Raw genomic sequence first — 27,486 nt, forward strand, 5'->3', positions numbered from 1 at the left:
GTTGGCCAGATCCTGGGTTTTTTCCGTGTTTGAAACACGTAGTAACGTGGTAACACACTGAAACAGTCAATTAAACCTGGTTTCGATCAATATTTCAGAGGATAACACCGGTTAGGTCTGGGTTAGGTCTGGGATATGCGCGCATCTGGCTTATACTTTCGCCTTTTTCGCAAACTTGTTGGCCAGATCCTGGGTTTTTTTCGTGTTTGACACACGTAGTAATGTGGTAATACACTGAAGCAGTCAATTAAACCTGGTTTCGATCAATATTTCAGAGGATAACACCGGTTAGGTCTGGGTTAGGTCTGGGATATGCGCGCATCTGGCTTATACTTTCGCCTTTTTCGCAAACTTGTTGGCTAGATCCTGGGTTTTTTTCGGGTTTGAATAACGCAGTAATGTGGTACCACACAGAGGCAGTCAATTAAACCTGGTTTCGATCAATATTTTAGAGGATAACGCCGGTTAGGTCTGGGTTAGGTCTGGGAAATGCGCGCATCTGGCTTATACTTTCGCCTTTTTCGCATACTTGTTGGCCAGATCCTGGGTTTTTTTCGTGTTTGAATCACGTAGTAATGTGGTAACACACTGAAGCAGTCAATTAAACCTGATTTCGATCAATATTTTAGAGGATAACACCGGTTAGGTCTGGGTTAGGTCTGGGTTATGCCCGCATCTGGCTCATGATTTTGCCTTCTTCGCATACTTGTTGGCCAGATCCTGGGTTTTTTTCGTGTTTGAATCACGTAGTAATGTGGTAATACACTGAAGCAGTCAATTAAACCTGGTTTCGATCAATATTTTAGAGGATAACTCCGGTTAGGTCTGGGTTAGGTCTGGGATATGCGCGCATCTGGCTTATGCTTTCGCCTTTCTCGCAAACTTGTTGGCCAGATCCTGGGTATTTTCCGTGTTTGAATCACGTAGTAATGTTGTACCACACTGAGGCAGTCAATTAAACCTGGATTCGGACAGTATTTTAGAGGATTACACCGGTTAGGTCTGGGTTAGGTCTGGGTTATGCCCGCATCAGGCTCATGATTTTGCCTTCTTCGCATACTTGTTGGCCAGATCCTGGGTTTTTTTCGTGTTTGAATCACGTAGGAATGTGGTAACACACTGAAGCAGTCAATTAAACCTGGTTTCGATCAATATTTTAGGGGATAACACTGGTTAGGGCTGGGTTAGGTCTGAGATTTGCGCGCATCTGGCTTATACTTTCGCCTTTTTCGCAAACTTGTTGGCCAGATCCTGGGTTTTTTCCGTGTTTGAATCACGTACTAATGTGGTAATACACTGAAGCAGTCAATAAAACCTGGTTTCGATCAATATTTTAGAGGATAACACCGGTTAGGTCTGGGATAGGTCCGGGATATGCCCGCATCTGGCTCATGATTTTGCCTTCTTCGCATACTTGTTGGCCAGATCCTGGGTTTTTTTCGTGTTTGAATCACGTAGTAATGTGGTAACACACTGAAGCTGTCAATTAAACCTGGTTTCGATCAATATTTTAGAGGATAACACCGGTTAGGTCTGGGATACGTCCGGGATATGCCCGCATCTGGCTCATGATTTTGCCTTCTTCGCATACTTGTTGGCCAGATCCTGGGTTTTTTTCGTGTTTGAATCACGTAGTAATGTGGTAACACACTGAAGCAGTCAATTAAACCTGGTTTCGATCAATATTTTAGAGGATAACACCGGTTAGGTCTGGGTTAGGTCTGGGATTTGCGCGCATATGGCTTATACTTTCGCATTTTCGCAAACTTGTTGGCCAGATCCTGGGTATTTGCCGTGTTTGAAACACGTAGTAATGTGGTAACACACTGAGGCAGTCAATAAAACCTGGTTTCGATCAATATTTTAGAGGATAACACCGGTTAGGTCTGGGTTAGGTCTGGGTTATGCCCGCATCTGGCTCATGATTTTGCCTTCTTCGCATACTTGTTGGCCAGACCCTGGGCTCTTTTCGTGTTTGAATCACGTAGTAATGTGGTAATACACTGAAGCAGTCAATAAAACCTGGTTTCGATCAATATTTTAGAGGATAACACCGGTTAGGTCTGGGTTAGGTCTGGGTTATGCCCGCATCTGGCTCATGATTTTGCCTTCTTCGCATACTTGTTGGCCAGATCCTGGGGTTTTTTCGTGTTTGAATCACGTAGTAATGTGGTAATACACTGAAGCAGTCAATAAAACCTGGTTTCGATCAATATTTTAGAGGATAACACCGGTTAGGTCTGGGTTAGGTCTGAGATTTGCGCGCATCTGGCTTATACTTTCGCCTTTTTCGCAAACTTGTTGGCCAGATCCTGGGTTTTTTCCGTGTTTGAATCACGTAGTAATGTGGTAATACACTGAAGCAGTCAATAAAACCTGGTTTCGATCAATATTTTAGAGGATAACACCGGTTAGGTCTGGGTTAGGTCTGGGTTATGCCCGCATCTGGCTCATGATTTTGCCTTCATCGCATACTTGTGGGCCAGATCCTGGGTTTTTTCCGTGTTTGAATCACGTAGTAATGTGGTAACACACTGAAGCAGTCAATTAAACCTGGTTTCGATCAATATTTTAGAGGATAACACCGGTTAGGTCTGGGTTAGGTCTGGGTTATGCCCGCATCTGGCTCATGATTATGCCTTCTTCGCATACTTGTTGGCCAGATCCTGGGTTTTTTTCGTGTTTGAATCACGTAGTAATGTGGTGACACACTGAAGCAGTCAATTAAACCTGGTTTCGATCAATATTTTAGAGGCTAACACCGGTTAGGTCTGGGATAGTTCCGGGATATGCCCGCATCTGGCTCATGATTTTGCCTTCTTCGCATACTTGTTGGCCAGATCCTGGGTTTTTTTCGTGTTTGAATCACGTAGTAATGTGGTAACACACTGAAGCTGTCAATTAAACCAAGTTTCGATCAATATTTTAGAGGATAACACCGGTTAGGTCTGGGTTAGGTCCGGGATATGCCCGCATCTGGCTCATGATATTGCCTTCTTCGCATACTTGTTGGCCAGATCCTGGGTTTTTTTCGTGTTTGAATCACGTAGTAATGTGGTAACACACTGAAGCTGTCAATTAAACCTGGTTTCGATCAATATTTTAGAGGATAACACCGGTTAGGTCTGGGATAGGTCCGGGATATGCCCGCATCTGGCTCATGATTTTGCCTTCTTCGCTTACTTGTTGGCCAGATCCTGGGTCTTTTTCGTGTTTGAATCACGTAGTAATGGGGTAGCACACTGAAGCTGTCAATTAAACCTGGTATCGATCAATATTTTAGAGGATAACACCGGTTAGGTCTGGGTTAGGTCTGGGATTTGCGCGCATATGGCTTATACTTTCGCCTTTTTCGCAAACTCGTTGGCCAGATCCTGGGTATTTGCCGTGTTTGAAACACGTAGTAACGTGGTAACACACTGAAACAGTCAATTAAACCTGGTTTCGATCAATATTTCAGAGGATAACACCGGTTAGGTCTGGGTTAGGTCTGGGATATGCGCGCATCTGGCTTATACTTTCGCCTTTTTCGCAAACTTGTTGGCCAGATCCTGGGTTTTTTTCGTGTTTGACACACGTAGTAATGTGGCAATACACTGAAGCTGTCAATTAAACCTGGTTTCGATCAATATTTCAGAGGATAACACCGGTTAGGTCTGGGTTAGGTCTGGGATATGCGCGCATCTGGCTTATGCTTTCGCCATTTTCGCAAACTTGTTGGCTAGATCCTGGGTTTTTTTCGGGTTTGAATAACGCAGTAATGTGGTACCACACAGAGGCAGTCAATTAAACCTGGTTTCGATCAATATTTTAGTGGATAACACCGGTTAGGTCTGGGTTAGGTCTGGGTTATGCCCGCATCTGGCTCATGATTTTGCCTTCTTCGCATACTTGTTGGCCAGATCCTGGGTTTTTTTCGTGTTTGAATCACGTAGTAATGTGGTAATACACTGAAGCAGTCAATTAAACCTGGTTTCGATCAATATTTTAGAGGATAACTCCGGTTAGGTCTGGGTTAGGTCTGGGATATGCGCGCATCTGGCTTATGCTTTCGCCTTTTTCGCAAACTTGTTGGCCAGATCCTGGGTTTTTTCCGTGTTTGAATCACGTAGTAATGTTGTACCACACTGAGGCAGTCAATTAAACCTGGATTCGGACAGTATTTTAGAGGATTACACCGGTTAGGTCTGGGTTAGGTCTGGGTTATGCCCGCATCTGGCTCATGATTTTGCCTTCTTCGCATACTTGTTGGCCAGATCCTGGGTTTTTTTCGTGTTTGAATCACGTAGGAATGTGGTAACACACTGAAGCAGTCAATTAAACCTGGTTTCGATCAATATTTTAGAGGATAACACCGGTTAGGGCTGGGTTAGGTCTGAGATTTGCGCGCATCTGGCTTATACTTTCGCCTTTTTCGCAAACTTGTTGGCCAGATCCTGGGTTTTTTCCGTGTTTGAATCACGTAGTAATGTGGTAATACACTGAGGCAGTCAATTAAACCTGGATTCGGACAGTATTTTAGAGGATTACACCGGTAAGGTCTGGGTTAGGTCTGGGTTATGCCCGCATCTGGCTCATGATTTTGCCTTCTTCGCATACTTGTTGGCCAGATCCTGGGCTTTTTTCGTGTTTGAATCACGTAGTAATGTGGTAATACACTGAAGCAGTCAATAAAACCTGGTTTCGATCAATATTTTAGAGGATAACACCGGTTAGGTCTGGGTTAGGTCTGGGATTTGCGCGCATATGGCTTATACTTTCGCATTTTCGCAAACTTGTTGGCCAGATCCTGGGTATTTGCCGTGTTTGAAACACGTAGTAATGTGGTAACACACTGAGGCAGTCAATAAAACCTGGTTTCGATCAATATTTTAGAGGATAACACCGGTTAGGTCTGGGTTAGGTCTGGGTTATGCCCGCATCTGGCTCATGATTTTGCCTTCTTCGCATACTTGTTGGCCAGATCCTGGGCTTTTTTCGTGTTTGAATCACATAGTAATGTGGTAATACACTGAAGCAGTCAATAAAACCTGGTTTCGATCAATATTTTAGAGGATAACACCGGTTAGGTCTGGGTTAGGTCTGGGTTATGCCCGCATCTGGCTCATGATTTTGCCTTCTTCGCATACTTGTTGGCCAGATCCTGGGGTTTTTTCGTGTTTGAATCACGTAGTAATGTGGTAACAAACTGAAGCAGTCAATAAAACCTGGTTTCGATCAATATTTTAGAGGATAACACCGGTTAGGTCTGGGTTAGGTCTGAGATTTGCGCGCATCTGGCTTATACTTTCGCCTTTTTCGCAAACTTGTTGGCCAGATCCTGGGTTTTTTCCGTGTTTGAATAACGTAGTAATGTGGTAATACACTGAAGCAGTCAATAAAACCTGGTTTCGATCAATATTTTAGAGGATAACACCGGTTAGGTCTGGGTTAGGTCCGGGTTATGCCCGCATCTGGCTCATGATTTTGCCTTCTTCGCATACTTGTTGGCCAGATCCTGGGCTTTTTTCGTGTTTGAATCACGTAGTAATGTGGTAATACACTGAAGCAGTCAATAAAACCTGGTTTCGATCAATATTTTAGAGGATAACACCGGTTAGGTCTGGGTTAGGTCCGGGATATGCCCGCATCTGGCTCATGATTTTGCCTTATCCGCATACTTGTTGGCCAGATCGTGGGGTTTTTTCGTGTTTGAATCACGTAGTAATGTGGTAACACACTGAAGCAGTCAATTAAACCTGGTTTCGATCAATATTTTCGAGGATAACACCGGTTAGGTCTGGGTTAGGTCTGGGTTATGCCCGCATCTGGCTCATGATTTTGCCTTCATCGCATACTTGTTGGCCAGATCCTGGGTTTTTTCCGTGTTTGAATCACGTAGTAATGTGGTAACACACTGAAGCAGTCAATTAAACCTGGTTTCGATCAATATTTTAGAGGATAACACCGGTTAGGTCTGGGTTAGGTCTGGGTTATGCCCGCATCTGGCTCATGATTTTGCCTTCTTCGCATACTTGTTGGCCAGATCCAGGGTTTTTTTCCGGTTTGAATCACGTAGTAATGTGGTACCACACAGTAACAGTCAATTAAACCTGGTTTCGATCAATATTTTAGAGGATAACACCGGTTAGGTCTGGGTTAGGTCTGGGTAATGCCCGCATCTGGCTCATGATTTTGCTTCTTCGCATACTTGTTGGCCAGATCCTGGGCTTTTTTCGTGTTTGAATCACGTAGTAATGTGGTAATACACTGAAGCAGTCAATAAAACCTGGTTTCGATCAATATTTTAGAGGATAACACCGGTTAGGTCTGGGTTAGGTCTGGGTTATGCCCGCATCTGGCTCATGATTTTGCCTTCACCGCATACTTGTTGGCCAGATCCTGGGTTTTTTCCGTGTTTGAATCACGTAGTAATGTGGTAACACACTGAAGCAGTCAATTAAACCTGGTTTCGATCAATATTTTAGAGGATAACACCGGTTAGGTCTGGGTTAGGTCTGGGTTATGCCCGCATCTGGCTCATGATTTTGCCTTCTTCGCATACTTGTTGGCCAGATCCTGGGGCTTCTCGTGTTTGAATCACGTAGTAATGTGATAACACACTGAAGCAGTCAATTAAACCTGGTTTCGATCAATATTTTAGAGGCTAACACCGGTTAGGTCTGGGATAGTTCCGGGATATGCCCGCATCTGGCTCATGATTTTGCCTTCTTCGCATACTTGTTGGCCAGATCCTGGGTTTTTTTCGTGTTTGAATCACGTAGTAATGTGGTAACACACTGAAGCTGTCAATTAAACCAAGTTTCGATCAATATTTTAGAGGATAACACCGGTTAGGTCTGGGTTAGGTCCGGGATATGCCCGCATCTGGCTCATGATTTTGCCTTCTTCGCATACTTGTTGGCCAGATCCTGGGTTTTTTTCGTGTTTGAATCACGTAGTAATGTGGTAACACACTGAAGCAGTCAATTAAACCTGGTTTCGATCAATATTTTAGAGGATAACACCGGTTAGGTCTGGGTTAGGTCTGGGTTATGCCCGCATCTGGCTCATGATTTTGCCTTCATCGCATACTTGTTGGCCGGATCCTGGGCTTTTTCCGTGTTTGAATCACGTAGTAATGTGGTAACACACTGAAGCAGTCAATAAAACCTGGTTTCGATCAATATTTTAGAGGATAACACCGGTTAGGTCTGGGTTAGGTCTGGGTTATGCCCGCATCTGGCTCATGATTTTGCCTTCTTCGCATACTTGTTGGCCAGATCCTGGGCTTTTTTCGTGTTTGAATCACGTAGTAATGTGGTAATACACTGAAGCAGTCAATAAAACCTGGTTTCGATCAATATTTTAGAGGATAACACCGGTTAGGTCTGGGTTAGGTCTGGGTTATGCCGCATCTGGCTCATGATTTTGCCTTCTTCGCATACTTGTTGGCCAGTTCGTGGGGTTTTTTCGTGTTTGAATCACGTAGTAATGTGGTAACACACTGAAGCAGTCAATTAAACCTGGTTTCGATCAATATTTTAGAGGATAACACCGGTTAGGTCTGGGTTAGGTCTGGGTTATGCCCGCATCTGGCTCATGATTTTGCCTTCTTCGCATACTTGTTGGCCAGATCCTGGGGTTTTTTCGTGTTTGAATCACGTAGTAATGTGGTAACACACTGAAGCAGTCAATTAAACCTGGTTTCGATCAATATTTTAGAGGATAACACCGGTTAGGTCTGGGATAGGTCCGGGATATGCCCGCATCTGGCTCATGATTTTGCCTTCCTCGCATACTTGTTGGCCAGATCCTGGGCTTTTTTCGTGTTTGAATCACGTAGTAATGTGGTAATACACTGAAGCAGTCAATAAAACCTGGTTTCGATCAATATTTTAGAGGATAACACCGGTTAGGTCTGGGTTAGGTCTGGGTTATGCCCGCATCTGGCTCATGATTTTGCCTTCTTCGCATACTTGTTGGCCAGATCCTGGGCTTTTTTCGTGTTTGAATCACGTAGTAATGTGGTAATACACTGAAGCAGTCAATAAAACCTGGTTTCGATCAATATTTCAGAGGATAACACCGGTTAGGTCTGGGTTAGGTCTGGGATATGCGCGCATCTGGCTTATGCTTTCGCCATTTTCGCAAACTTGTTGGCTAGATCCTGGGTTTTTTTCGGGTTTGAATAACGCAGTAATGTGGTACCACACAGAGGCAGTCAATTAAACCTGGTTTCGATCAATATTTTAGTGGATAACACCGGTTAGGTCTGGGTTAGGTCTGGGTTATGCCCGCATCTGGCTCATGATTTTGCCTTCTTCGCATACTTGTTGGCCAGATCCTGGGTTTTTTTCGTGTTTGAATCACGTAGTAATGTGGTAATACACTGAAGCAGTCAATTAAACCTGGTTTCGATCAATATTTTAGAGGATAACTCCGGTTAGGTCTGGGTTAGGTCTGGGATATGCGCGCATCTGGCTTATGCTTTCGCCTTTTTCGCAAACTTGTTGGCCAGATCCTGGGTTTTTTCCGTGTTTGAATCACGTAGTAATGTTGTACCACACTGAGGCAGTCAATTAAACCTGGATTCGGACAGTATTTTAGAGGATTACACCGGTTAGGTCTGGGTTAGGTCTGGGTTATGCCCGCATCTGGCTCATGATTTTGCCTTTTTCGCAAACTTGTTGGCCAGATCCTGGGTTTTTTCCGTGTTTGAATCACGTAGTAATGTGGTAATACACTGAGGCAGTCAATTAAACCTGGATTCGGACAGTATTTTAGAGGATAACACCGGTTAGGTCTGGGTTAGGTCCGGGATATGCCCGCATCTGGCTCATGATTTTGCCTTCTTCGCATACTTGTTGGCCAGATCCTGGGTTTTTTTCGTGTTTGAATCACGTAGTAATGTGGTAACACACTGAAGCAGTCAATTAAACCTGGTTTCGATCAATATTTTAGAGGATAACACCGGTTAGGTCTGGGATAGGTCCGGGATATGCCCGCATCTGGCTCATGATTTTGCCTTCTTCGCATACTTGTTGGCCAGATCCTGGGTTTTTTTCGTGTTTGAATCACGTAGGAATGTGGTAACACACTGAAGCAGTCAACTAAACCTGGTTTCGATCAATATTTTAGAGGATAACACCGGTTAGGTCTGGGTTAGGTCTGGGATTTGCGCGCATATGGCTTATACTTTCGCATTTTCGCAAACTTGTTGGCCAGATCCTGGGTATTTGCCGTGTTTGAAACACGTAGTAATGTGGTAACACACTGAGGCAGTCAATAAAACCTGGTTTCGATCAATATTTTAGAGGATAACACCGGTTAGGTCTGGGTTAGGTCTGGGTTATGCCCGCATCTGGCTCATGATTTTGCCTTCTTCGCATACTTGTTGGCCAGATCCTGGGCTTTTTTCGTGTTTGAATCACATAGTAATGTGGTAATACACTGAAGCAGTCAATAAAACCTGGTTTCGATCAATATTTTAGAGGATAACACCGGTTAGGTCTGGGTTAGGTCTGGGTTATGCCCGCATCTGGCTCATGATTTTGCCTTCTTCGCATACTTGTTGGCCAGATCCTGGGGTTTTTTCGTGTTTGAATCACGTAGTAATGTGGTAACAAACTGAAGCAGTCAATAAAACCTGGTTTCGATCAATATTTTAGAGGATAACACCGGTTAGGTCTGGGTTAGGTCTGAGATTTGCGCGCATCTGGCTTATACTTTCGCCTTTTTCGCAAACTTGTTGGCCAGATCCTGGGTTTTTTCCGTGTTTGAATAACGTAGTAATGTGGTAATACACTGAAGCAGTCAATAAAACCTGGTTTCGATCAATATTTTAGAGGATAACACCGGTTAGGTCTGGGTTAGGTCCGGGTTATGCCCGCATCTGGCTCATGATTTTGCCTTCTTCGCATACTTGTTGGCCAGATCCTGGGCTTTTTTCGTGTTTGAATCACGTAGTAATGTGGTAATACACTGAAGCAGTCAATAAAACCTGGTTTCGATCAATATTTTAGAGGATAACACCGGTTAGGTCTGGGTTAGGTCCGGGATATGCCCGCATCTGGCTCATGATTTTGCCTTATCCGCATACTTGTTGGCCAGATCGTGGGGTTTTTTCGTGTTTGAATCACGTAGTAATGTGGTAACACACTGAAGCAGTCAATTAAACCTGGTTTCGATCAATATTTTCGAGGATAACACCGGTTAGGTCTGGGTTAGGTCTGGGTTATGCCCGCATCTGGCTCATGATTTTGCCTTCATCGCATACTTGTTGGCCAGATCCTGGGTTTTTTCCGTGTTTGAATCACGTAGTAATGTGGTAACACACTGAAGCAGTCAATTAAACCTGGTTTCGATCAATATTTTAGAGGATAACACCGGTTAGGTCTGGGTTAGGTCTGGGTTATGCCCGCATCTGGCTCATGATTTTGCCTTCTTCGCATACTTGTTGGCCAGATCCAGGGTTTTTTTCCGGTTTGAATCACGTAGTAATGTGGTACCACACAGTAACAGTCAATTAAACCTGGTTTCGATCAATATTTTAGAGGATAACACCGGTTAGGTCTGGGTTAGGTCTGGGTAATGCCCGCATCTGGCTCATGATTTTGCTTCTTCGCATACTTGTTGGCCAGATCCTGGGCTTTTTTCGTGTTTGAATCACGTAGTAATGTGGTAACACACTGAAGCAGTCAATTAAACCTGGTTTCGATCAATATTTTAGAGGATAACACCGGTTAGGTCTGGGATAGGTCCGGGATATGCCCGCATCTGGCTCATGATTTTGCCTTCTTCGCATACTTGTTGGCCAGATCGTGGGGTTATTTCGTGTTTGAATCACGTAGTAATGTGGTAACACACTGAAGCAGTCAATTAAACCTGGTTTCGATGAATATTTTAGAGGATAACACCGGTTAGGTCTGGGTTAGGTCTGAGATTTGCGCGCATCTGGCTTATACTTTCGCCTTTTTCGCAAACTTGTTGGCCAGATCCTGGGGTTTTTTCGTGTTTGAATCACGTAGTAATGTGGTAACACACTGAAGCAGTCAATTAAACCTGGTTTCGATCAATATTTTAGAGGATAACACCGGTTAGGTCTGGGTTAGCTCTGGGTTATGCCCGCGTCTGGCTCATGATTTTGCCCTCATCGCATACTTGTTGGCCAGATCCTGGGTTTTTTCCGTGTTTGAATCACGTAGTAATGTGGTAACACACTGAAGCAGTCAATTAAACATGGTTTCGATCAATATTTTAGAGGATAACACCGGTTAGGTCTGGGTTATGCCCGCATCTGGCTCATGATTTTGCCTTCTTCGCATACTTGTTGGCCAGATCCAGGGTTTTTTCCCGGTTTGAATCACGTAGTAATGTGGTACCACACAGTAACAGTCAATTAAACCTGGTTTCGATCAATATTTTAGAGGATAACACCGGTTAGGTCTGGGTTAGGTCTGGGTTATGCCCGCATCTGGCTCATGATTTTGCCTTCTTCGCATACTTGTTGGCCAGATCCTGGGCTTTTTTCGTGTTTGAATCACGTAGTAATGTGGTAATACACTGAAGCAGTCAATAAAACCTGGTTTCGATCAATATTTTAGAGGAAAACACCGGTTAGGTCTGGGTTAGGTCTGGGTTATGCCCGCATCTGGCTCATGATTATGCCTTCTTCGCATACTTGTTGGCCAGATCGTGGGGTTTTTTCGTGTTTGAATCACGTAGTAATGTGGTAACACACTGAAGCAGTCAATTAAACCTGGTTTCGATCAATATTTTAGAGGATAACACCGGTTAGGTCTGGGTTAGGTCTGGGTTATGCCCGCATCTGGCTCATGATTTTGCCTTCTTCGCATACTTGTTGGCCAGATCCTGGGGTTTTTTCGTGTTTGAATCACGTAGTAATGTGGTAACACACTGAAGCAGTCAATTAAACCTGGTTTCGATCAATATTTTAGAGGATAACACCGGTTAGGTCTGGGATAGGTCCGGGATATGCCCGCATCTGGCTCATGATTTTGCCTTCTTCGCATACTTGTTGGCCAGATCCTGGGGTTTTTTCGTGTTTGAATCACGTAGTAATGTGGTAATACACTGAAGCAGTCAATAAAACCTAGTTTCGATCAATATTTTAGAGGATAACACCGGTTAGGTCTGGGATAGGTCTGGGTTATGCCCGCATCTGGCTCATGATTTTGCCTTCTTCGCATACTTGTTGGCCAGATCCAGGGTTTTTTTCCGGTTTGAATCACGTAGTAATGTGGTACCACACAGTAACAGTCAATTAAACCTTGTTTCGATCAATATTTTAGAGGATAACACCGGTTAGGTCTGGGTTAGGTCTGGGTTATGCCCGCATCTGGCTCATGATTTTGCCTTCTTCGCATACTTGTTCGCCAGATCCTGGGGTTTTTTCGTGTTTGAATCACGTAGTAATGTGGTAACACACTGAAGCAGTCAATTAAACCTGGTTTCGATGAATATTTTAGAGGATAACACCGGTTAGGTCTGGGTTAGGTCTGAGATTTGCGCACATCTGGCTTATACTTTCGCCTTTTTCGCAAACTTGTTGGCCAGATCCTGGGGTTTTTTCGTGTTTGAATCACGTAGTAATGTGGTAACACACTGAAGCAGTCAATTAAACCTGGTTTCGATCAATATTTTAGAGGATAACACCGGTTAGGTCTGGGTTAGGTCTGGGTTATGCCCGCATCTGGCTCATGATTTTGCCTTCATCGCATACTTGTTGGCCAGATCCTGGGTTTTTTCCGTGTTTGAATCACGTAGTAATGTGGTAACACACTGAAGCAGTCAATTAAACCTGGTTTCGATCAATATTTTAGAGGATAACACCGGTTAGGTCTGGGTTAGGTCTGGGTTATGCCCGCATCTGGCTCATGATTTTGCCTTCTTCGCATACTCGTTGGCCAGATCCAGGGTTTTTTTCCGGTTTGAATCACGTAGTAATGTGGTACCACACAGTAACAGTCAATTAAACCTGGTTTCGATCAATATTTTAGAGGATAACACCGGTTAGGTCTGGGTTAGGTCTGGGTTATGCCCGCATCTGGCTCATGGTTTTGCCTTCTTCGCATACTTGTTGGCCAGATCCTGGGGTTTTTTCGTGTTTGAATCACGTAGTAATGTGGTAACACACTGAAGCAGTCAATTAAACCTGGTTTCGATCAATATTTTAGAGGATAACACCGGTTAGGTCTGGGATAGGTCCGGGATATGCCCGCATCTGGCTCATGATTTTGCCTTCTTCGCATACTTGTTGGCCAGATCCTGGGTTTTTTTCGTGTTTGAAACACGTAGTAATGTGGTAACACACTGAAGCACTCAATAAAACCTGGTTTCGATCAATATTTTAGAGGATAACACCGGTTAGGTCTGGGTTAGGTCTGGGTTATGCCCGCATCTGGCTCATGATTTTGCCTTCTTCGCAAACTTGTTGGCCAGATCCTGGGTTTTTTCCGTGTTTGAATCACGTAGTAATGTGGTAATACACTGAAGCAGTCAATAAAACCTGGTTTCGATCAATATTTTAGAGGATAACACCGGTTAGGTCTGGGTTAGGTCTGGGTTATGCCCGCATCTGGCTCATGATTTTGCCTTCTTCGCATACTTGTTGGCCAGATCCTGGGCTTTTTTCGTGTTTGAATCACGTAGTAATGTGGTAATACACTGAAGCAGTCAATAAAACCTGGTTTCGATCAATATTTTAGAGGATAACACCGGTTAGGTCTGGGTTAGGTCTGGGTTATGCCCGCATCTGGCTCATGATTTTGCCTTCTTCGCATACTTGTTGGCCAGATCCTGGGGTTTTTTCGTGTTTGAATCACGTAGTAATGTGGTAATACACTGAAGCAGTCAATTAAACCTGGTTTCGATCAATATTTTAGAGGATAACACCGGTTAGGTCTGGGTTAGGTCTGGGATATGCGCGCATCTGGCTTATACTTTCGCCTTTTTCGCAAACTTGTTGGCTAGATCCTGGGGTTTTTCGGGTTTGAATAACGCAGTAATGTGGTACCACACTGAAGCAGTCAATAAAACCTGGTTTCGATCAATATTTTAGAGGATAACACCGGTTAGGTCTGGGTTATGCCCGCATCTGGCTCATGATTTTGCCTTCTTCGCATACTTGTAGGCCAGATCCTGGGGTTTTTTCGTGTTTGAAACACGTAGTAATGTGGTAACACACTGAAGCAGTCAATTAAACCTGGTTTCGATCAATATTTTAGAGGATAACGCCGGTTAGGTCTGGGTTAGGTCTGGGAAATGCGCGCATCTGGCTCATATTTTGCCTTCTTCGCATACTTGTTGGCCAGATACTGGGTTTTTTCCGTGTTTGAATCACGTAGTAATGTGGTAATACACTGAAGCAGTCAATTAAACCTGGTTTCGATCAATATTTTAGAGGATAACACCGGTTAGGTCTGGGTTAGGTCTGGGTTATGCCCGCATCTGGCTCATGATTTTGCCTTCTTCGCATACTTGTTGGCCAGATCCTGGGGTTTTTCCGAGTTTGAATCACGTAGTAATGTGGTAACACACTGAAGCAGTCAATTAAACCTGGTTTCGATCAATATTTTAAAGGAAAACACCGGTTAGGTCTTGGTTAGGTCTGGGATATGCGCGCATCTGGCTTATGCTTTCGCCTTTTTCGCAAACTTGTTGGCCAGATCCTGGTTATTTTCCGTGTTTGAAACACGTAGTAATGTGGTAACACACTGAAGCAGTCAATTAAACCTGGTTTCGATCAATATTTCAGAGGATAACACCGGTTAGGTCTGGGTTAGGTCTGGGTTATGCCCGCATCTGGCTCATGATTTTGCCTTCTTCGCATACTTGTTGGCCAGATCCTGGGTTTTTTTCGTGTTTGAATCACGTAGTAATGTGGTAACACACTGAAGCAGTCAATTAAACCTGGTTTCGATCAATATTTCAGAGGATAACACCGGTTAGGTCTGGGTTAGGTCTGGGATATGCGCGCATCTGGCGTCTACTTTCGCCTTCTTCGCATACTTGTTGGCCAGATCCTGGGTTTTTTTCGTGTTTGAATCACGTAGGAATGTGGTAACACACTGAAGCAGTCATTTAAACCTGGTTTCGATCAATATTTTAGAGGATAACGCCGGTTAGGACTGGGTTAGGTCTGGGAAATGCGCGCATCTGGCTTATACTTTCGCCTTTTTCGCAAACTTGTTGGCCAGATCCTGGGTATTTTCCGTGTTTGAAACACGTAGTAATGTGGTAACACACTGAAGCAGTCAATTAAACCTGGTTTCGATCGATATTTCAGAGGACAACACCGGTTAGGTCTGGGTTAGGTCTGGGATATGCGCGCATCTGGCTTATACTTTCGCCTTTTTCGCATACTTGTTGGCCAGATCCTGGGGTTTTTTCGTGTTTGAATCACGTAGTAATGTGGTAATACACTGAAGCAGTCAATTAAACCTGGTTTCGATCAATATTTTAGAGGATAACACCGGTTAGGTCTGGGTTAGGTCTGGGATATGCGCGCATCTGGCTTATGCTTTCGCCTTTTTCGCAAACTTGTTGGCCAGATCCTGGGTTTTTTCCGTGTTTGAATCACGTAGTAATGTTGTACCACACTGAAGCAGTCAATTAAACCTGGTTTCGATCAATATTTTAGAGGATAACGCCGGTTAGGTCTGGGTTAGGTCTGGGAAATGCGCGCATCTGGCTTATACTTTCGCCTTTTTCGCAAACTTGTTGGCCAGATCCTGGTTATTTTCCGTGTTTGAAACACGTAGTAATGTGGTAACACACTGAAGCAGTCAATTCAACCTGGTTTCGATCAATATTTTAGAGGATAACGCCGGTTAGGTCTGGGTTAGGTCTGGGAAATGCGCGCATCTGGCTTATACGTTCGCCTTTTTCGCAAACTTGTTGGCCAGATCCTGGTTATTTTCCGTGTTTGAAACACGTAGTAATGTGGTAACACACTGAAGCAGTCAATTAAACCTGGTTTCGACCGATATTTCAGAGGATAACACCGGTTAGGTCTGGGTTAGGTCTGGGTTATGCCCGCATCTGGCTCATGATTTTGCCGTCTTCGCATACTTGTTGGCCAGATCCTGGGGTTTTTTCGTGTTTGAATCACGTAGTAATGTGGTAATACACTGAAGCAGTCAATTAAACCTGGTTTCGATCAATATTTTAGAGGATAACACCGGTTAGGTCTGGGTTAGGTCTGGGATATGCGCGCATCTGACTTATGCTTTCGCCTTTTTCGCAAACTTGTTGGCGAGATCCTGGGTTTTTTCCGTGTTTGAATCACGTAGTAATGTTGTACCACACTGAGGCAGTCAATTAAACCTGGATTCGGACAGTATTTTAGAGGATAACACCGGTTAGGTCTGGGTTAGGTCTGGGTTATGCCCGCATCTGGCTCATGATTTTGCCTTCTTCGCATACTTGTTGGCCAGATCCTGGGTTTTTTTCGTGTTTGAATCACGTAGTAATGTGGTAACACACTGAAGCAGTCAATTAAACCTGGTTTCGACGAATATTTTAGAGGATAACACCGGTTAGGTCTGGGTTAGGTCTGGGTTATGCCCGCATCTGGCTCATGATTTTGCCTTCTTCGCATACTTGTTGGCCAGAGCCTGGGGTTTTTTCGTGTTTGAATCACGTAGTAATGTGGTAATACACTGAAGCAGTCAATTAAACCTGGTTTCGATCAATATTTTAGAGGATAACACCGGTTAGGTCTGGGTTAGGTCTGGGATATGCGCGCATCTGGCTTATACTTTCGCCTTTTTCGCAAACTTGTTGGCTAGATCCTGGGTTTTTTTCGGGTTTGAATAACGCAGTAATGTGGTACCACACTGAAGCAGTCAATTAAACCTGGATTCGGACAGTATTTTAGATGATAACACCGGTTAGGTCTGGGTTAGGTCTGGGTTATGCCCGCATCTGGCTCATGATTTTGCCTTTTTCGCATACTTGTTGGCCAGATCCTGGGTTTTTTTCGTGTTTGAATCACGTAGTAATGTGGTAACACACTGAAGCAGTCAATTAAACCTGGTTTCGACGAATATTTTAGAGGATAACACCGGTTAGGTCTGGGTTAGGTCTGGGTTATACCCGCATCTGGCTCATGATTTTGCCTTCTTCGCATACGTGTTGGCCACGTGTTGACGATAAAACTGTAAGATAAAGGATGAATTAAGTTCCATGTCCCTAAAATTTTCCAAGTCATAGATTTAAAAATGATTTAGATATTTAGATGATTTTAGTGTGGTTATTTATACAAGTATGTAAATCGCTATTTATGCATAACATGTTACCCCTAAATGGGCAAGTTAATGAATTGTATACATGTTAATTGTATAATAATAACCCTTTGTTCCTCATAAAAATTCATAACTGAATTGCTATCATTCTAAAAAAATCCATCCCAAAATATATTGTCAAAACTAGTAATAAATTATTTGAACAAGGTGATAACAGATTTGAAATATTTAATAAAATTTAAATACCAGTAGTATTAGTAAAAGATAATATTAATACTATTTTGACACTGTTATTTGATTTTAATATTAATTATAGATACTTTGATTATTGATTTATTAAAACATAAAGTTAATGAAGTCCCAGTAGATTATAAATATTTTAAAGAGCATGAATTAGCATAGAATTTCATAAAAAATTTGATGAGTGATAGAAGTAACTTGAATAATCTGAATTTTGTAGCTTTTACTATATCTTTGGATATGGAATCACAGATTCATTTTATTAATAAAAATAGAGATAGTACTGATGATTTACTCAGACTCGTTAAAGTAAGTGGGCCAAGTGGGAAGAATATTAAGATAGGTAGATAGATATTGGTAAAAGTGTTCCTCTTGTCCTTATATAGGAAATCTTTAATATTACAAATAAACTCTTTCTGTAAAATCTTGAACTTATCATTACAATTTATAGAATTAAAGTCAACGCATCTAATAATGAAAGTAGAAACTGACTTTAAAATCTTGTCTATTGGATAACATAGAGTTAGATTCTTTTATCGATGAATTATGAACAAACTGAACTGAAGTATTTTATAGACTTGTCAAGAACGTTTTTTGGTATATTCCTAGCAAACGACCCGTTCAACGATCGGGATGAGTTATACGTAATTCGATTCGTCTAATTCAGTATATTATTTCATTAGTATATGCATTTCATTATCTGCGGAAATTTGGTATTTTTACAAAGTAACTAAGTATTTTAAATATATTCTGACAGGTTCACAGGTGGAAACAAGTGACTGTCGTTACCTGTGTTCAAAATGCCAGCTAGTCAAATGCTAATTTGTTAACAATAACATTTATTGAATGAAATTTCTGCTATTTCTGCAAATATCTCATTGAATAAATCACCATCTTTCTATTATATATACATTTACTAAATACATAATGGCTCAGGTATCCAATGAAGTTACTCTTATTGAAAATATAAAATATTGATAGTATTATATGTTAGAAAAAAGTGGTGTCTTCAATTTAATTCATGTAAGCATCAGTAATGAGATCTTGAAAATTGACGCTGTGATTAATTTTCAAATGGCCTCTGTGCCATTATTTCTACAACAAAATGTTGATTCATCAGTCTCTATCTACTCTACCCTTCCACAATTGCTGCGCAGTATTTTTATTTAATGTTAGTTATATAATATCACGACATTGCTCATAATTATATGTTAGCATATATGGTAATTTTAAAACAATATCTGTAACTGAGTTTGTTTTTAGAAAACCACGTTCTTTGCTTTTCAAATATCTTTATATAATGCAATGGCTTTTAAAAACTAAGGGTATAAACATCTCACCGTAAACCGTAAATAGTTTACATTTTAAAGATCCAGAAACAGGCGCTCATACGAATAAAACAGAAACTACGTGGAAGCATAGTAAACACTTTTTGCCTGAATATTGTCGGTTAGTATTTGCAGTTCCACACGTTTTTTAATATGTTTTTCTAACATATAATACAAAATAATAAATATTATATTTTCTATTTTCAGCAAAAAAGATAATTTCATTGGGTACTTAAGCCATTACGTGTTTTATAAACCTTCCAAGCAAGGAAAGGATGATTTATTTAATCAGTTCTTAAAAGAAATTTCAGAAATTTCATTTGATGATGATCGATTCTGTAAAAAATCAAAATATACCAGACTTAGATGATAATGAAATTTAATAATAAAAACAAGTTAAACCAACGTACTGCGTACAATAGTAATTTACTATATATTGTAAACACTGTCAGCGACGGGGAGACATTTTTTACTGTTGCTACATGTACTGTCTACATACCTGGTTTTAATACTGTCCACCTGACCGACTCGTGGAAGTTCTATGCCTAAAAAAATGATTTTTATGCATCATACAAATTCTTCTACAAATTCCCATTTGACAATGTAGAATAGATCCAATTAGATAAATTATTTATAATTTTTAAAATGAACATAGCAACGATGGTCACTAGTTTCTATCTGTGAACCTGTCAAAAAATCTACTTGACCTTACTTTTTTACTGTAACTTTTTATAATAACTGTTAAAATACTGTTTATATTATTTATTATAATGAATCTTGTTACAAAACAAACACACTTATTTTCCATTGTGAAAAGAAAACTTAAAAACTAAAAGAACATTCCTCTACATGTGCTTCTTTCACACACACACACACACACACACAACACACACACACACACACACACCACACACCACACACTACCCCTCTTATCTGAAACGGTAAACTCCTAAACACTAAAGAAACTAACGAATTTTAAGTCATATTTCTAACACGCCTTCTTGACTTAAAATTTATCAAAACAACAACAAAAATTTTGCCTTTCCTAACGATTTAGTCAGTACATCTGCAATTTGATCGTCCGTAGTCACACTTATTAGTCCCTTTTTTCATAATCATAAACAAAATGATAACTTATATCTATATGCTTGGAATTTTTTGAAAATTTTCCATTTTTTGATAAGGCTATCGCTCCAATATTGTCTTCATATATTTTTACTGGATTGTCATTCTTCACGTCAAAAACAGATAAAATGCCCTTAATTGGAATGATTTCTTCTACACAATCAGCAAGAGCGTAGTATTCAGCATGCGTTGAGGCTCTGGAGACAATTTTTTGTTTTTGCGATTTCCATAGTACTACATTTCCAAAAACTCGTATGATTATCCCTGTAGTCGATTTTCTGTCCGTAGTGTCTGCAGCCCAATCAGCGTCAACAAATGCATCCATTATTTCCTGAGTAGTTGAGTTATAAACAAGATTTATGGAACGAGTGTGATACAAGTATTTTAGAACACGTGTGCTGTCATAGCTATTTTGGAATTGACTTAGGTAATTGACCGCAAATGAAATGTCTGGGCGAGTACCATTTGCAATATACAATAATGCTCCAATTAAATTCCTATATTTCAGTTCTTCATCCACTATATCAGCAGGTTCAATTTTTCGATTCATTTCCATAGGTGTATCGAACCTTTTACTATTTATTATTCCGTACTTATGACTAAGATTTTCAATATATTTTTCTTGATTCAAGTATATTTCCTCTTTACTTTGGTTACGTTGTACTTCAATTCCCAAGTATTGCTTTATTTGTCCCAAGTCTTTCATGCGAAATCGTTTATTAAGCATGATCTTAACTTCATCTATAGCCATTTCATTTATACCACTGATTAATATATCATCCACATATAAAATAATATATATTTTTGTGTCGTTTATCTCTCCAGTATACAGACAGTAATCATAATCAGATCTTTTAAAATGCAAGCTTATCATGTAATTATGAAAACAATCATACCAGTCACGTGGACTTTCTTTCAATCCATAAAGCGCCTTCTTAAGTAAACAAACCTTATCTGACTGTATATTACTACCATCAGGAGGGTAGATGTAAACTTCAGACTTGATATTTCCGTTTAAAAAAGCTGTTTGAACATCCATTTGTTCTATTTTTAAATTTTTAACACATGCAATTGACAGCAACACCTTTAGCGTGCTCATTCTTGCAACCGGTGAATAAACTTCTTCATCGCTTTGGTACAACTGTTGGAAATGCGACTTTGGCGACAATGCGCGCTTTGCATACTCCATCTGTCTTAATTCTATATATCCACTTTACTTCAATTATTTTCTTATTTATTGGAACGTTGACCAAATCCCATGTGTCGTTTTCTTTTAAACCATCAAGTTCTTGTTTCATAGCCGCTTTCCATTTTCTTGACTCTTCGCAGTTCAATGGTTCTTGGTAGTTTTCAGGTATCAAAGCATTGCAATAGTTTGTATATACGACATGATCATCAAATTTCACAACATTTCACACATTATGTTACGCTTGGGGCGTGTATCTTATTTAACTTCCTCAGTTTTGCTGCATTGATCATCGTCAGTTTTATTTTCTTTTATTTTCAAAACTCTTTCTTCTTCTTCTTCTTCTTCTTCTTCTTCTTCTTTTGGCGTTTCCCCTTCGTATTTTTCTTCGTTATCAGTATTTCTATAAATGGTATATCTTGCACGTGACGACTTACAACTATTTTGTCATTAACCAATATCTGTATACCCTATTAATATTAATTCCTTTTTCGGCCTTTGGATTTAGCTTTGAATATCTGCATGCCTCGGGAATTCGTACAAAAGCAGTGCTTCCATATAAGTGTAAGTTTGAAACATCAGCCCTTTTATTAAAAAATATTTCATATGGTGTTTTTCTTATTCTTGTGTTTGCTAATAGGCGATTTCCAATGTAGGCAGCCGTGTAAATACATTCTGGCCAATAAAACTTGTCGACATTTGCCTCTGACAGCAAGCAGCGTGCACGATCCATTATCGTTCTGTTGTGCCTTTCGGCGACTCCGTTCAATTCGTGTGTGTATGCTGGTCCTGGTTTCAAATAAATACCTTCTCGTTTCGCTAATTCATCAAAGTTTTTGTTAAGATATGATTCTCTTCCATTGTCACATCGAATTTCTTTAATACTTTTTCCAGTTTGATTTTTTACTAATTTCCTAATATACCTAATGAAGCAATAAAAAACATCACTTCTTTGTTTTATGCAATACACAACAGCAATTTTACTGAAATCATCTATAAAAGACACAAAGTATTTCTCACCATTATGACCTGTCTGAGTTATTGGACCATGGACATCTGTATGGACTATTTGTAACAAATCATTTGCTCTTGTACGTTTGTTTTTAAATTTCAAATTTGTCATTTTATTCTCCGGACAAACTTCGCATTTTATAAATTCGTTTTCGAGTTTCACCGGTGTTCCATTTAGCAGCTGAGCTTCACACAAATATTTTAAATCTCTAAAATTTGTGTGACAAAGTATATATCTATGCCATTTTTCTATATTTGAAATTCCCATTGAACTAGTGTACGTACTTGTTTTCTTATTCTCAAGTCTGGCAACTTCTCCATTTAATTCAAAGAGTTTATTTCTTTTAACAGCAATAGCAATGAGTTTTTCTTTCGAATTACAAATTTTATTGTAATTCATTGTCTTTCTCAAACATTATTTTTAATTGTTTTGATTTACAAATACAAGAGACACTTAGTAAGTTTTGTTTCATTTCTGGTACATAGTATATACATTTTTAATCTTTATTTCCTCCGACTTATCATTAATGTTAATCATTACATTACCAATTTTTTTTTCCAGATATTAGTTTAAAACCATCACCAACTTTAATATCAACCGGGTTTTGTAGATTTTTGGATTCATAAAAGTACTCATCTGTGTTTATTATGTGATCTGAGCAACCACTATCTAATAGCCATTTAATATTTCTACTTCTTCTATTTTGCTACTTTTCATTACTTCAACCTTGAATGAATTGTAATTTCTACTGTCATCTAGACTCGAATTTCCAGCCACTTTTCTATCGTGTCTATTTTGTATATGTTTGAAAAGGTTGCATTTTGTAATAATTATTAAAGTTTTCTGGGCAGTAACGTTGGATGTGCCCTGACTTATTACACTGACTTAACATACCGCTTCAGTAGTCGTTGCACTGCTATGCTGATTATCCTTTGAATTGAGATACTTGTTCTGATTGCGTTGTACGTGTCGAAACCTATGACCTCTAGGATTTTTAGTTAAATTTGAACTAAACGTGCGAGTGTAATTTCTGCTGTACTCAAAGTAGTAACTCTTACCGTTTCTCTTTTGATACTCTAACAGTAATTTAGATTTTACATACTCGACTGTTTTCTCCTTCGTTGGCAGTGCATCAATAATATCAACAATACGTGAGAAGTTAACGTTAATAACAGATAATTCAATTTATCCTCTTCATTCACAGTCTCACCAGTATTTTTGAGCCTATTTATATGCGTTTCAAATTCGTTAAAGAAGTCACTTGGATTTTCACCTTCTTTCATTTTTAATTCTAACAATCTTCTTTTACACAATAGCTTTACTGCACTGTTTTTAACTAGATAAATTTCGTCAAGCTTTGCAATCATATTTTTCGCAGTCGTTTCTGATATTATTAATTCTAACTGAGTGTTTGAAATACTGTTTACGATGTAACTTTTTGCTTTAATTTCCTTTTTTATTCCAATCTTCGACTCTTATTTCAGCCGGTCTTTCATCATGTAGAATAACCTCGTTACAGTCTTTCATTTCTAAAAATAAATTTAGCCTGAATTTCCAGTTCCATAAAATATTTGTAACATGAAATCGTCCTTTTTTTCACTTGCCATGCTTCAAACTTAGGTTATCTTCCTTTCACAACTAAATTTCTTTTCTTTACTGTTAACGAACAAACCACGGACCTCTGCTACCATGTTAAAATACTGTTTATATTATTTATTATAATGAATCTTGTTACAAAACAAACACACTTATTTTCCATTGTGAAAAGAAAACTTAAAAACTAAAAGAACATTTCTCGACGTGTGCTTCTTTCAACACACACACACGCGCGCGCGCGCACACACACACACACACACTCCTAAACACTAAAGAAACTAACGAATTTTAAGTCATATTTCTAACAATAACAGTAACAGTTTATAAAAAAATAACGAATTTCCACAGATGCATAGAAATGCATATCAATAATGTACTGAATTAGGCGAATCGAATAATGTATAACTCACCCCGATCCGTGAACGGGCCTAGCGTTTGCTAGGAATATAATGTTCCATAACTTTTCAACAAAGTCTAAAATTTTTCCCAAGGGTTTTTGAATACCTATACACTGTATAGATATCCTGTTTCCTTCAACCGAACGACATGTGTCCCTAAAAAATATATTTATAAAGTAAGTCGGTCAAGTAGGAAGAATATTCAGATATTTAAGAATATGAATATATTGGTAAAAATATCCATTCCTCTTACCTTTATGTCCTGTGTATTGGATAATATAGATTTACATACTTTTACCGCTGAATTCGAAATTCTGAACTAAACATAGGTACAGGACTCGTAAAAACCGTTTTTTATTCTTTTTATAGTTTTATCTGTTTTCCAAAAAACAACCAATTAAATTAAGTTGCAAGAATGCAAAAGCGATAAAACTTACAGAGGCTTTAATAGAAAATTATAAAACAAAATGTTTACTTAAGACTTTACCTTTTGTAAAAACCGGCGATATTGACTGTGTGTGTGTAAATCGTCGTACGTTCGTGCCCGGTGCAGTAAAACACGTGCATCGATCTAGGTTACGTACGTTCCTCACGTGCCACTTTCTCAATCTATACTTTTACATAAAAATTACTTAGAAAATCACTCCTACTCCTCATTTGGACAGAATTTTTACTTTCATGATTTTAGCGAAAAGTCGTTTTCCTGCTCGGGGAACACATATGTACAGGGTGTTCGGCCACCCCTGGGAAAAATTTTAATGGGGGATTCTAGATGCCAAAATACGAAAATACAGACGAAAATCAAGAATACCAATTTGTTGATAGAGGCTACGTTGAAAAGTTATTAACAATTAAACTCAAAAATTTCAAATCGTTCTGGAAAAATTGTTATCGGTTGCGGGGGTCAATTGCAATCATTTTTGGTGAATACACATACCTCCGAAATCTTACCCACTTTCGAGATAAAAATTCGAGAATGTGTGAAATTTTTTCGATGGAAAAGAAAAATTTCAAATCGTTTTGGAAAAATTGTTATCGGTTGCGGGGGTTACTTACAACCATTTTGGGTGAATCGTCATACCCCCCTAATCATGCGCATTTTCGAGAAAGAAATTCAGTACGGGCGGAACTTTAAACGTTAACAACTTTTTAATAAAGCCTCCATTAACAAATTGGTATTCTTGATTTTCGTCTTACTTTGGTCTCTAGAATCCCCTGGGAGAAATTGTAATGGGAGATTCTAGAGGTTAAAGTAGGATGAAAATCAAGAATACCAATTTGTTGATGGAGTAATACGATACTAAACAAGTTATTGACGTTTAAAGTTCCGCTCTTACTTTCGAATTTTTTTCTCGAAAATGCGCAGGATTTCGTATGTGGTATGTCTATTCACCGAAAATAATTGTAATTGACCCCCGAAACCGAAAGTAATTTTTTCAGAACGATTTGAAATTTTCTTTTTCTTTCGTCGAAAAATTTAGGCACTGCCTGTCGATTTTTCTTAAAAATTCCTTTCTGATTTTTATTCAGTTTGTAAAATAGTTGTTTAATAATACTCTTTGTGTAGGTACCCATGAGCTCTACTCGCGAAAAAAAACGTTTCATTGGAATATATTCACTATTCACTATATCAGTAGGAGTTGCGGGGGCTGTTTGAAAATTTGACCAGTTATATGGGATTTTTCTCACTTTACGGGGTCAAGGAACAACTTTTCCAACATCTCTACATATTCTCCATTAAAATATGCGTTGTGTTGCTGTTTGAAACATTAAAATCGTTCAATCCGGCTGTCGACCAAAAAAAAAAAATGCTTGTAACTGACCCCTGCAACGAAAACTAATTCTTCCAAGACGATTCGAAATTCTTTTTTACTTGAATTTTTTTTGTCGAAACTGAGTAGGATTTCGGGGGTACGATTCTAACTGACCTCCGCGACCAAAAATAATTTTTTCAGAACGATTTGAAATTTTTTTATTTAATGTTATTAATAACTACTTTTTAACGAAACCTCAGTCGAAAAATTGATATTCTTAATTTTCGTCTTATTTTGGCTTCTAGAATCTCCCATTAAAATTTTTCCCAGGGGTGGCCAAACACCCTGTATATATTAAATCAATATTAATGAAATTACACCTTGACCGAATTCATTTCAATCCCCCCACACTAATACATATATTGTGTGTAGCCCATAAATGGTTGAGAATGGAGTCACCTTTCCTATACTGGTATTATTAGATGGTCGCAGGTCCTGCATAAATTTCAATTTACATAATTTTTGTTTTGAGTAAACTCATTTTACTTTTTTGTATATTACCTAATGCAACTCATATTTTCCAGCCATGCGATGTAGGAATATTTAGACGATTAAAAGTTGCATGGCGAAAGGTAGTACAGGAACATAGACAAAGTACGTAGGTAGACTAAACCCATTACGAAGGTGAATTTCGCACCAATATATATATCATACCATATATAAATTTCATGAAGAAGGAAATGCTTTTAAAGCTTGTGGTGGCCTATGACCGTTTAACTCAAATACAATTTACTAGACAAAACGTATTTCAGAAAGAAGAAAATAAATTAGAATTCATGTCGCCAGATGAAACTGACATCAATGACAGCAATATAGGTAGTTTTACATAGCATTCAAGAGCATATTCCAGATGATCTGAGAGGGGAACAATTTTCTTTTCTATATAGAAAATATTAAAATACAATCGGGACACAACTAAGACACAACACAAGACACAACTCGCAGAGAGAAAGCACTGCTGATGTTCAACGCAGTGCAGTTCATAGTAACAGTAAAACCAATACCAGTGTAGAAGACTAATTTAACAACGTTTCGCTAGAAGAAACTAATATATGATATACTGATCATTAATTAACTTTAATATTTCATGACAATGATGCTTTTACTTTTTTCTAATGGGAATTGTTTTGTTTCCGATGGTACTGAAATCAAACTACATTAATTCTACAACGTTACTTTACTTATTTTCTCGTAAAGACAAAGATTCTTCAGAATCTATTCTGGATAAACATTATCAACATTATCAAAAAATTGAAAAAACAACAAAGAAAAGAAAAGAAAAGAAAAGAAATATAGAAAGGTGTGTGCAATCAAAGTTACATCAAAGACATGGAAATAGACTCAGCTTGAAAAAATAGAAGCAATTGATAACCAGGAAAAAGAAAAACAAAGAATGAAAGAAGAACGATTAGAAAAGAAAAAAACAAGCCGAGAAATTAAAAGAAGAAAAGCTATTGAAAAAAGAAAGAAAAACAGAAAAATGAAAAGGAAAAGGAGAAAGAAAAGCAAGACGAAGAGAAGGAGAAATGTAAAACTCA

The sequence above is a fragment of the Colletes latitarsis genome, unplaced genomic scaffold (genome assembly GCF_051014445.1).
Source record: "Colletes latitarsis isolate SP2378_abdomen unplaced genomic scaffold, iyColLati1 scaffold0002, whole genome shotgun sequence".
In the NCBI taxonomy this organism is placed as follows: domain Eukaryota; kingdom Metazoa; phylum Arthropoda; class Insecta; order Hymenoptera; family Colletidae; genus Colletes; species Colletes latitarsis.